Here is a 9,990-nt window from a genome sequence, read left to right on the forward strand (position 1 = left end):
GCGTTATTTTACAGCCAAGCGCAAACTGCGATATAGTTACAATGCGCATAAAATCGATGTTTTCGTGTCTTTCATGAATAGAACTGTTACAGTTCTTTTTATTCTATGTTTTAACCAAGTTTTTGTACTGGTTTTGTTTTTTGAGGTGGACTGCTGAGGTTTGTTCAACCACTTTGGGCCTCTGGTTGTTTTTAAGCACTACTTTTAGGGCAACATGAGAGGGTTTTTTATTCTTTTAATCTGTAAAACACTAATATTTGATCTGTCTGTTTCAAATAGAAATGCAGACATTTGCACAAACCTTATTTTTAAGTTGGACAGTATTGATTTTGAATGAACCACTGAGGAAAGCTTCTCTTCTTCTTCTATTCTCTGTAACGTGTGTACATAAACATACTGTATACTGCCATTTCATATCCTTTATACTGGTTTGAATTGTCATACAAATACTAAAATGATTTTAACCATGGCTGCATTGTGATTTTTTAACATTTACTATTTGTTTTTCTATTTCCCTTTTTAAAGGAGTTGGACTCTTTTATAGACTTTTTCTTTATTGTTTTGTTTTCAGACATTAACATGTAAATGAAAATGAGAAAGTGAACCAGTGTGTTCTGTTGAGTGCACAGACAAACTTTTTTTTTTCTTCTTCTTTTCAGTATTTGATAAATACTTACTGGAGGATTGTGCAAATAAATGACAAATAATAAAAAATACATTTGTGTTGTTTGCTCTGAAACTGAAGACATTAAATGTTGTAAATGTTAAAGTATGACCCTTTTTAGATTCAAGTATCTTATTAATTGAAGAAAATCTATCTAATTTATATTACCAATACATTATTTAAGCTTCTATGCTAACTATTGAGAATTTCCCAATAAATGTGCATTCAGTAGTATTGTAGCCTAGCGTTAGCATCGCTGTTCTTAGTCTAACATTACTTTAAGGTGTTAAATGCTGCACTGCCATCTGTCGACGGGAATCAACACAATCGTTTCTTGAGTTTTATGTGAATTACACTGATTCTAGTGAGTTTTAAAGAGTGGTCTACACAATAAATAATTCCCTTACCTGGTCAACATCAAAAGAAGCGACTTGAGCGTATCTATTCAGGATTTTCTCCATTAAATCTTTCCTTGTTGTATGGAGTACCGATGTTTACGCTTGTCTTTTTTTCTTTGTAGTTCCTAATGACATCTGGCTTCAGACCTTTTCAGCTTCTTCGGCCTAAATCAAGATAATAACTGTCTATATAGTCCATAGTCCTCATTTTTGTTCACCAAACATTCTTATTCTTCTTTTTTTGATGAGATTTGCAACAGACTAGACGCATCAACTCACGAAACATTACTAAGCTATCAACAGAGGCGGCAGCCAACGAGCGGGAAAATTCTCTCAGACGTTACCAGAGATTGATTTGGGTCTGTGTAACGGCTAACTTGGATCACGTGAGGTACCTCAGCCAATCAAACAGTGGCAGTGACGTCAGTGGCCGATTTTTTTTCACAGTAAAATAAAAAAATAGCGCAAATTGCATTTTAAAAAAACAGCGTGATTGGGCATACAGACTAAAAATGTCATTTATTTGTTGAAATCTGGAAGCCATAGAAAGAATACCTTTTTATTTATTTATTTAACCTTTATACATTAAAAAGCATTATATCTTCATACGCAGCAGTCACAAGTCATTACATACATTTCAAGTCTATTGAAACTTGAAACCCATAGAAATAACATTTTATTTTCATTAAACAACATACAATGTAATACAATAATTGAAATAATTCATTCATGTCCTCATAAAATGCATTATTTCAACAGAAGGCATATCGTTATTACAATTCAAGTCTAATTTCAGGTAAAACCTGAAAACCAAAGAAAGAAAACATCGATATTTTTAGACAATAAACAATATTACATATCTTTTACTGAATAGTAATGCCGTAAATGAGTTCAACCTGTCGCGACATTCCCTACTCTGCCTTCTCCTAAAAAATAACATTTTTATCAAGGAAAAATCTACATATAGTTCCAAATGAAAGTAATGTATGGTGTAAAACATGTTGAAGATTAGCGAACAGGTCGTAGATTCATTAAATTATAAGCTATTTCCTCAAAAAATTCTTTTTGTGAGGAAAAATTCTTCGTCATCAGTTAGGAACCTAGGTGTGCTATTTGATAGCAATCTTTCGTTAGAAAGCCACGTTTCTAGCATTTGTAAAACTGCATTTTTCCATCTAAATTATGACCTATTCTCTCAATGTCAAATGCAGAAACGTTAATCCATGCGTTTATGACCTCAAGATTAGATTATTGTAATGCTTTATTAAAAGCGCTATATAAATAAAGGTGACTTGACTTGACTTGACAAAAGCTGTTTATTCAGCGTAGTGACGCCGCTCCTCCATTGACATCCATTCAAAAACCGCCTCTGGTCTCCTTCCCTGCGTGCCGCCAAAGGGTTGCCTTCCAGTGGCTTTGACGTTTCCGCGCGGGTGATGTCATTTCAATATGTTTCCAACATTCCAACAGTTTTTTCTTTCTACTTTTTGTACCATGAGTGCAGTCTTTATCGCATGTAAGTGTACAGCATTCAGATGACTCTTCACAAAAACACAACTTATTTTTTTAATGTGTAAAACGTTTTAGGCACCTACTAAATAGCCTACACCTTTAAAGGGGTCATATGATGCTTTTTTAAAGATCATTATTTTGTGTATTTGGTGTAACAGAATATGTTGACATGCTTTAATGTTCAAAAAACACATTATTTTTCAAATACTGTACATTATTGTAGGTCCTCTATGCCCCGCCTCTCTCAAACGCTTCGTTTTCTACAAAGCCCCCTCCTTGCAGAGTCTTAACTTTGATAAAGAATATCTCTTTGGTTTTGAGACTTTAGTCTTTGCAACTTCAGGGATCTTATCTATGCACAATCAGCTTGTAACACTCCAAAGAGAAAGGAAAACTTGAAATCGCATCATATGACCCCTTTAAAGTTTTTGACGGAATAGACACAAAGGAGAAAAGAAAAAGATTTTTGTTAAAGAAAAGGGGATGTTTACTTTTTATTCCTTTTTTATTTTATCCTTAAATTGTATTCCTTAATTACATTTGTGTTTAATGTTTAATATCTGATACATAAGCACACTCATACAAATCATTTATCATCTTGCTCTTAAAGCCGAGCTCATCCTCACTGTTAAGATAGTTTAGTCCTTTACACATGTTTGTTTCTTTGGAACACACGAAAGACCAATTTATATCGCGGTACAATACTAGCTGCATCTTATAAACAACTCCGAATAATTACATAACTAAAACTGGAGTTATAATTGATTATAAAAATGGCTAATAATGAAAACTACATCACTAATAGAAAATCTATTTCAAAACTGATGCACAGAACTGTCAACTTTAACATGATCAGCTTCCAGGTCACGTGCACTTCTGTGTTCTGCCAACAGATGGCAGTAAAATCAAAGTAAACTGATCTGACTTCATGCGTCCGTCACAATATAAACATTATTATGGTGAGCGTTTTATTCTTTTCTGGATTATTTAAATACCTTTCTATTTATAATTTCGAACCCAGAGAGTAATAATAATAGCTGAATAGCAATGTGAAGTAATAGTGGCAGGAGCAGGAGACGAAAGCAATTACACCCTTGCATTCTACTGTAAACTAAGTCCTATTCCAGCTCCATGCTGACATGATTTATGAGACATTTCCCTTAAATTAAATTTATCTGTAAATTATCAGATTTTTTCCACTCAAGGCCTATCTTATGAATATTCATTATGTGACGTTTGACGTTGCTTGGTAATCGTCCTGAAAAGTCCAGTCGCACAGTCTCATTAATATTCATAACCGAGTCTGTAGGTTACTCCGTCAGCTCTCTACCGCCTCCATTCGTCGAAGTGCCACCCACTTACTGCATTTCAGCCAATCAGTAAAGACCGTCACGTTAAATAATTAATATTAATGAGCCCCGCCTTCAGCATAGTAGGATTGGTTGAGCGCAGCCGCAGAAAGTGCGCAGTGCCGGCACGGTACTCGGTGCTGCTGACCTCTCCTAGTCCGCTTCTGGATGTGGGATGTGTTTTCTGGTTGTTTGGCCTTGATTTAATACGGTGTGGTACATTAGTGCAGTGGACGCAGCAGTGATCGTACCAGGTATGTTATGATATGTTAATGAGCATCAGAGGGTGTCTGTAATAATACATATGTCGGTATATACATAGTGTTCATACTCTGAGGTAATCATTGCATTTATACTGTAATGTTCAGTAGGTTTACACTTAAATGTGTGCGTTTGCGTGTGTTATGTAGTAGGCTAAGCAATGGCTCTTGGGATTTGTTTTAACCGCGGTTTTACCTGTTTCTGTGGAAGTGTTGGTAATATCTAGTGTGTTGTGTGATGAGTGTGCAGAATTGGGTTGTGTTTTTTCGGACAATGGGTCATAAACTCAGATGAAGGTACAGTGACCTATGGACGGTGTCTCACATGCATTATGCATCAGGACAACACCCCATCCTCACACTCATCCCATGCATATAAACACCTGGTATACAGTATTACAGCAGATCTGATGCCTGCTCTGGCTAACAACACCCTATACATACTATCATAATCATAAACACCCAGTACAGTCCAGCAGATGTAATGTTTACTGACTCTGACTACACCCTGTTCACGTAATCGCTGTTTGAATATCATGCAAACACATCATTTTCTGCAGCTTCTAATGTTTTGACATGTTCTTGAATTGTGCTTCATGTGGTAACAGCCATATTAATTAAGATGTGTTTATACACACGTATAAGGATTATGACTAATCAACCTGTCTCAGGACAGATTACACCAGTAATACTGTTATTATTACGAAAAACAATTACAAAAAATGCAGGGAATAGAAAATAATTTCAACAAAACTGCTTATTAATATTTGTGGTAAAACTGTAGTGTGGTGCAAGAAACATGCAGAAACATAACATAAAACACACACAAATTACAAAATGACATTAAAAACAAGATATGTCATGTATATTACAATAAATTCAACAAAATTTGAAAGAATAAACACTAAACAACAATTTACATAATTATTTATGAATTAGGGACATAAAAAAGATGCACAGTATACACTATATATCCATACATACATATAATTCTTTGGATTTAAGATTAGGACTTAAACTGCAATATAAACCTATATTTTGAGTAAATCTCGCTGGCACTTTTATACATCAGGAGGAAGCGGTTTAGAGCGTTTGTCTGTAGACACGGCCACTCCTCACTTCAGCAAACACTTCGTGTCAATAATGCAGTCTGATAGGAGCCACCCATCACATCACTATATCACACGCTCACTGCCATTCACAAAAGTCAGTGCTGAATTCTGCAATGATTGCATGCAGTTTAGAGTCTGATTGATCTGATGATGCTCAGTTTGAATTATTAATTAAGAAAATGTGAGTGGTGTTTGGAAAACTCATCGCCACAATGCTGGAGCGCAGTGGATTGTTGCCAGGGCTGGTTGCTCAGTGTTTGACTGCGCAAGTCAAAAATACGTTTTTAGCTCTTCTACCTGGTGAAAAATGCAACAGCTCAGCAGACAGTTTAATAATTCAAATCACAAAGGTTGAGCAATATTAGCAAACATAATTAGCGAACTTCACTAATAATAAACAAGACTGAACCATCAAACACTTAACTACAAACCAACAGTATTTATTTACCAAAAACTACATAAAAAATGCAGTTCATACTTATTCATATGCATTCATACATAGTATTTTCTTGTAAAATGAACTTGTGAAATCTCCAGTGAAATCTTACTTAAAATTTTGTGTTTAATTCAGTGTTTTACTTGCTGTTTCTTTGTAATTATTTGTGAAATTTACTAGTAATTTCTGAGTGAAAATGGTTTGAAAGTAAATACTACACTATTTTATTTTTAGTGTAGAATGACTTGGTTTTACCTTGTTTTAAGACTTATTTCTAAATTAAAATTCATTTTAATACTTTTTTTGGAAGTCAAAAATGCCCTGATATCATAATGAAGAAAAAGACTCATTACAAAAATTCTAAAAAAAGAAAAGTAGTTTGGCTTAATAATTATTTTCTTCAATAAAATATTTCAGCAAAACAGCTTATTAATATTTGAATGAATGTAAATGTGGTAATGTGGTGCAACCAGCATGCAGAAACATGCAGAGAAAACATAAAACAGGAAATGATATCATAGAGACAGACGACCCTCCTGGCTTTGTGTCAAGGCCAATAGGTCTCTTAAGAATGTGACCTTTTTATGACAAGGAAAGGTTAGTTCACACGATAAAATGTCATGTGGTGCAACTCCCCAAAATGTAATGATAATTATGAATTAAACATAAGATGTGCACTCTCACATAGGTTCGAGTTGTAGGGAATTTAAATGTAAACTTTTGTTGAAAATCGTAAAAAGGTATTTTCAAACTGTATAAGACCAATATGAATACATGTGTTTTACATTAGATTTTTCCTTTTTTATTTTGGACATTTTTATTTGTCATCAACCCAGATACGTTTGAAGAGTTCAGGTAAGGGCTTGCCTGTAAAATGCATTAGAGGCCATAAGTCACATGCTAGCTCTAGCCCGTTATTGAATTCAGAATACAAAGACATTTAGGACGCAAACCCTTTCCCATTGACTCATGCACTAGCTGCCTTTGTATCAGGTTTCAGCACCATAGGGAATTGCATTGATTGAAATCTTCATTCGGTGTAGTAACAGTCACAAGACATGGCGCAGTTTAAAGACTGAATCCACAGGGTTGCATCTGGTCATAATGGCAGTGACAGAAGAATCTCCATGCATAAGCTTTTGATGATGGGTTATTCTGGAAAGACTTGGACACCTGGAAAGATGCAGAAGATGAGTCCGTATCTGTCAAATGCAGCACTTACAATGGAATCGACATCTCTGTGAAAACACATCCTGGTCATATTTCACCCCAAAATCGAAAGGACTGTTTTAGCACTGTTACAGTTTTCACACTATCATTACTGTAATGTATCGGATGCATTTTTTGTAATTTTCAGACCGATGATTGTCATTAAATCAGCATAAATGTAGAGCATTCAATGATATTATGTAATAAACACTAATAATGCGCGGATTATTTTTTGTTTACAGTAATGACAGTAATGGGATTTTTTGCATTATGGTAATGAGGACTGTGAAATTAAAAGTGTCACAATGCATCTTAATTTTCAAATTTTTAACCTGCTATGTTTATCATACTGAAAACAAGGAGCATTTCTCATTACTGTTGGTCATAATAACATAATGCTAAACTGATACTGTTCGTTGTAATAGCACAGCCATGCTGGCATAACTGTACATCCACCTTGTGTTATCTCTCAGATTTCATCACTGACTATATATTTGTGCTCTATTTCTGTGTCTTTGTTGCCATGGATATTAGAGAGGGGTGAGCGGTTAGCTCAGTAGAGGCTGGAATACATTCACGCTGAACAGATTTTAAAACCTAGGCACATGCCGACTTTGTAAACAGTTACAGAGAAAAACTGGGCATCATACACTAAACTACTGAGGAGGATCACACATTAACAGACTTTCAAGTCTTTCCAAACTCATGCAGAAACATGCGTTGTGTTGCTAGGAGACGCGTGACAAATGAAAACAATATCCAATGAAAACAATCGACTCAAAATATCAAACATGTTTGATATCCTCCGACTGGATGAAATCATAGTCTGAAGCTAAAAAATCTAGACTACTATATATTTTTTTGTAATCTTTTGACTTTAACTGCCCAAAATCGACTATGACTTTCAGCAACTATAACGTGGACTATAAGGTTATCGTATAATTCACCCCAAAATGAAAATTTGCTGAAAATGTATTCACCTTCAGGTCATCCAAGATGTAGATGAGTTTGTTTCTTCATCAGATTTGGAGAAATATAGCATTGCATCACTTGCTCACCAATGGAGATAAAACATCACAATAATCCATACGTAATCCACACCACTCCAGTCCAATAATTAATGTCTTGAGAAGCCAAAAGCTGCGTGTTTGTGGATTATTGTGATGTTTTTATCAGTTGTTTGGACTCTCATTCTGACGGCACCCATTCACTGCAGAGCATCCATTGGTGAGCAAGTGACATAATGCTAGATTTCTCCAAATCTGATGAACAAACAAACTCATCTATATCTTGGATGGCCTGAGGGTTTTTTTCATTTTTGGGGGTGAACGATTCCTTTAATGTTGTAGTTTACATAAAAGATTAATGAAAATTCTCCCCTCAACGGGGGGGAATTTTCATTTCTAACAGCTGTGGCTTTGTCTTAGTTGTTCCTTTCTGGTTAATTATTAATAGAGGACTAGCAGCAGAGCAAGGTTTAACTTGTAAGTAAATGATTTTCATTGTGGAAATTAACAGGTAAAAGTCATAGTCACATTAAACAATGACATGATTTCATCACACCTTTGTATCAAACCCTATTGATGCATTATAGAACATTTATTCATGGTTATATTTTATTAAATGGTTATTATGAGACAGAAAGGACTATTATCCATCATGTGATTGGCTTTATTGATTGAGCTGGATCACATGACCTACTGGAGGCTGAATGGATGGGTATCACAGCATGAGACTGATGTTGTCAGTGTGAAGTGTAAACGCTTTACACCCAGCAGATTTTAAAACTTAGGCTTAAAGCTACCGTTGTGACAACTTTGGTCAGTTAAGGGATCCAAATAGGGCTGCCACAATCATGAATTTTGGTTGAATTATAGCATACAGGTAATTGTGATTGATAATTTAATTGTTCCCTTCATACATTTATTTAACTTGCTGTTTAAGATTGATACACAAACATGTGCAATATATGCACAATATATGTGTACCATAACAGTTATTATAGATTTTGTCAATTTATTTGGTACCAGTCAGTATAGATTGTTTTTGTCATCATCTAATGCTGTAACATGTATGCTCCATTTTCTGTTGCATTATGTTTTGTTTCAGTCAGTAGGTCTGTGTTCATGAGTTCATTTCCTCGTTAAGTCAATCATCCTGTTCACTTGTTGTCTGATTAATTATCTCATTAGTTCCCTTTGTGCTTATAAGCCCTCAGTTCTCCTTTAGTCTCTGTCTGTTCTCGTTTGTAGATTGTGGTTTCCTGTTCCTGTTGTTCCTGTTTCCTGAGCACTTGTGATTAAGAGTATATTTCCTTACTATTCCTCGTTGAGAGAGATTCTTCATTAACCACATTACGTAACGAAAGAACGGACCTGAACTAGCAATGTTTTTCTTTCTTGTTTTGGTCTCTTTTTTTCCCCTCCTCACCCATGGACCTGCCTGCCGTCCAAAGGGACCGTTCGCTGGAGGACCATACCAGGGACTTTTTAGATCTTTTTAGACCTTCCAGCAATTGGTCCCAGAGAGGACTTCGCCGCTTTTGTGGTGTGGGTGCTGGTGAATAACAATTCAGCATTCACCATCTGCCTTGCGGAGGAGGATTTCACGCTCTCCACTCCATGTACAGAGCCCAGCCAGCTGCCTTCCCCGTGCTGCACGGAGCTGATGCCAGAGCCCACCGCAGACAGCGAGCCTGAGCCTGCCGGGTTGATTGAGCCAGAAAGAGTAGGCTAACTGAGCTAGTGCTGTGTTCGATACATCGATAAGACGATGTTATCGTCACAGAGATTTGACGATACGAGTATCGATACAGCTGTCCCTGTATCAATATTGTGGCACGTGTGCAGCAGTGGACCGCGCTTAATTTGAATACAAGAACACCATTTAAAATGACTATATAAGGATCATATTTTGGATCATATAAGGACTCTAGCCACTGCATTTTGGACTACCTGTAGCTTGTTTATTGAAGATGCAGGACAACCACCTAGCAGTGCATTACAATAGTCCAGTCTAGAGGTCATGAATGCATGAACTAGCTTTTCTGC

The 9,990-nt window shown here is 35.9% G+C and overlaps 1 protein-coding gene across 1 annotated transcript in view; it reads left to right on the top strand.

The window, feature by feature from the left end:
• Window positions 1–4,033: 4,033 nt before the first annotated feature.
• LOC107753482 (kinesin light chain 1-like) overlaps window positions 4,034–9,990 on the top strand; it is a 29,749-nt gene continuing 23,792 nt past the window's right edge. Inside the window, exon 1 of the mRNA XM_016569635.1 lies at window positions 4,034–4,177. The gene's annotated coding sequence lies outside the window, so the exon portion shown is untranslated. The remainder of the gene's footprint in view (window positions 4,178–9,990) is intronic.

This window comes from Sinocyclocheilus rhinocerous, unplaced genomic scaffold (genome assembly GCF_001515625.1).
Source record: "Sinocyclocheilus rhinocerous isolate Xijiao unplaced genomic scaffold, SAMN03320098_v1.1 scaffold1523, whole genome shotgun sequence".
Classification (NCBI taxonomy): domain Eukaryota; kingdom Metazoa; phylum Chordata; class Actinopteri; order Cypriniformes; family Cyprinidae; genus Sinocyclocheilus; species Sinocyclocheilus rhinocerous.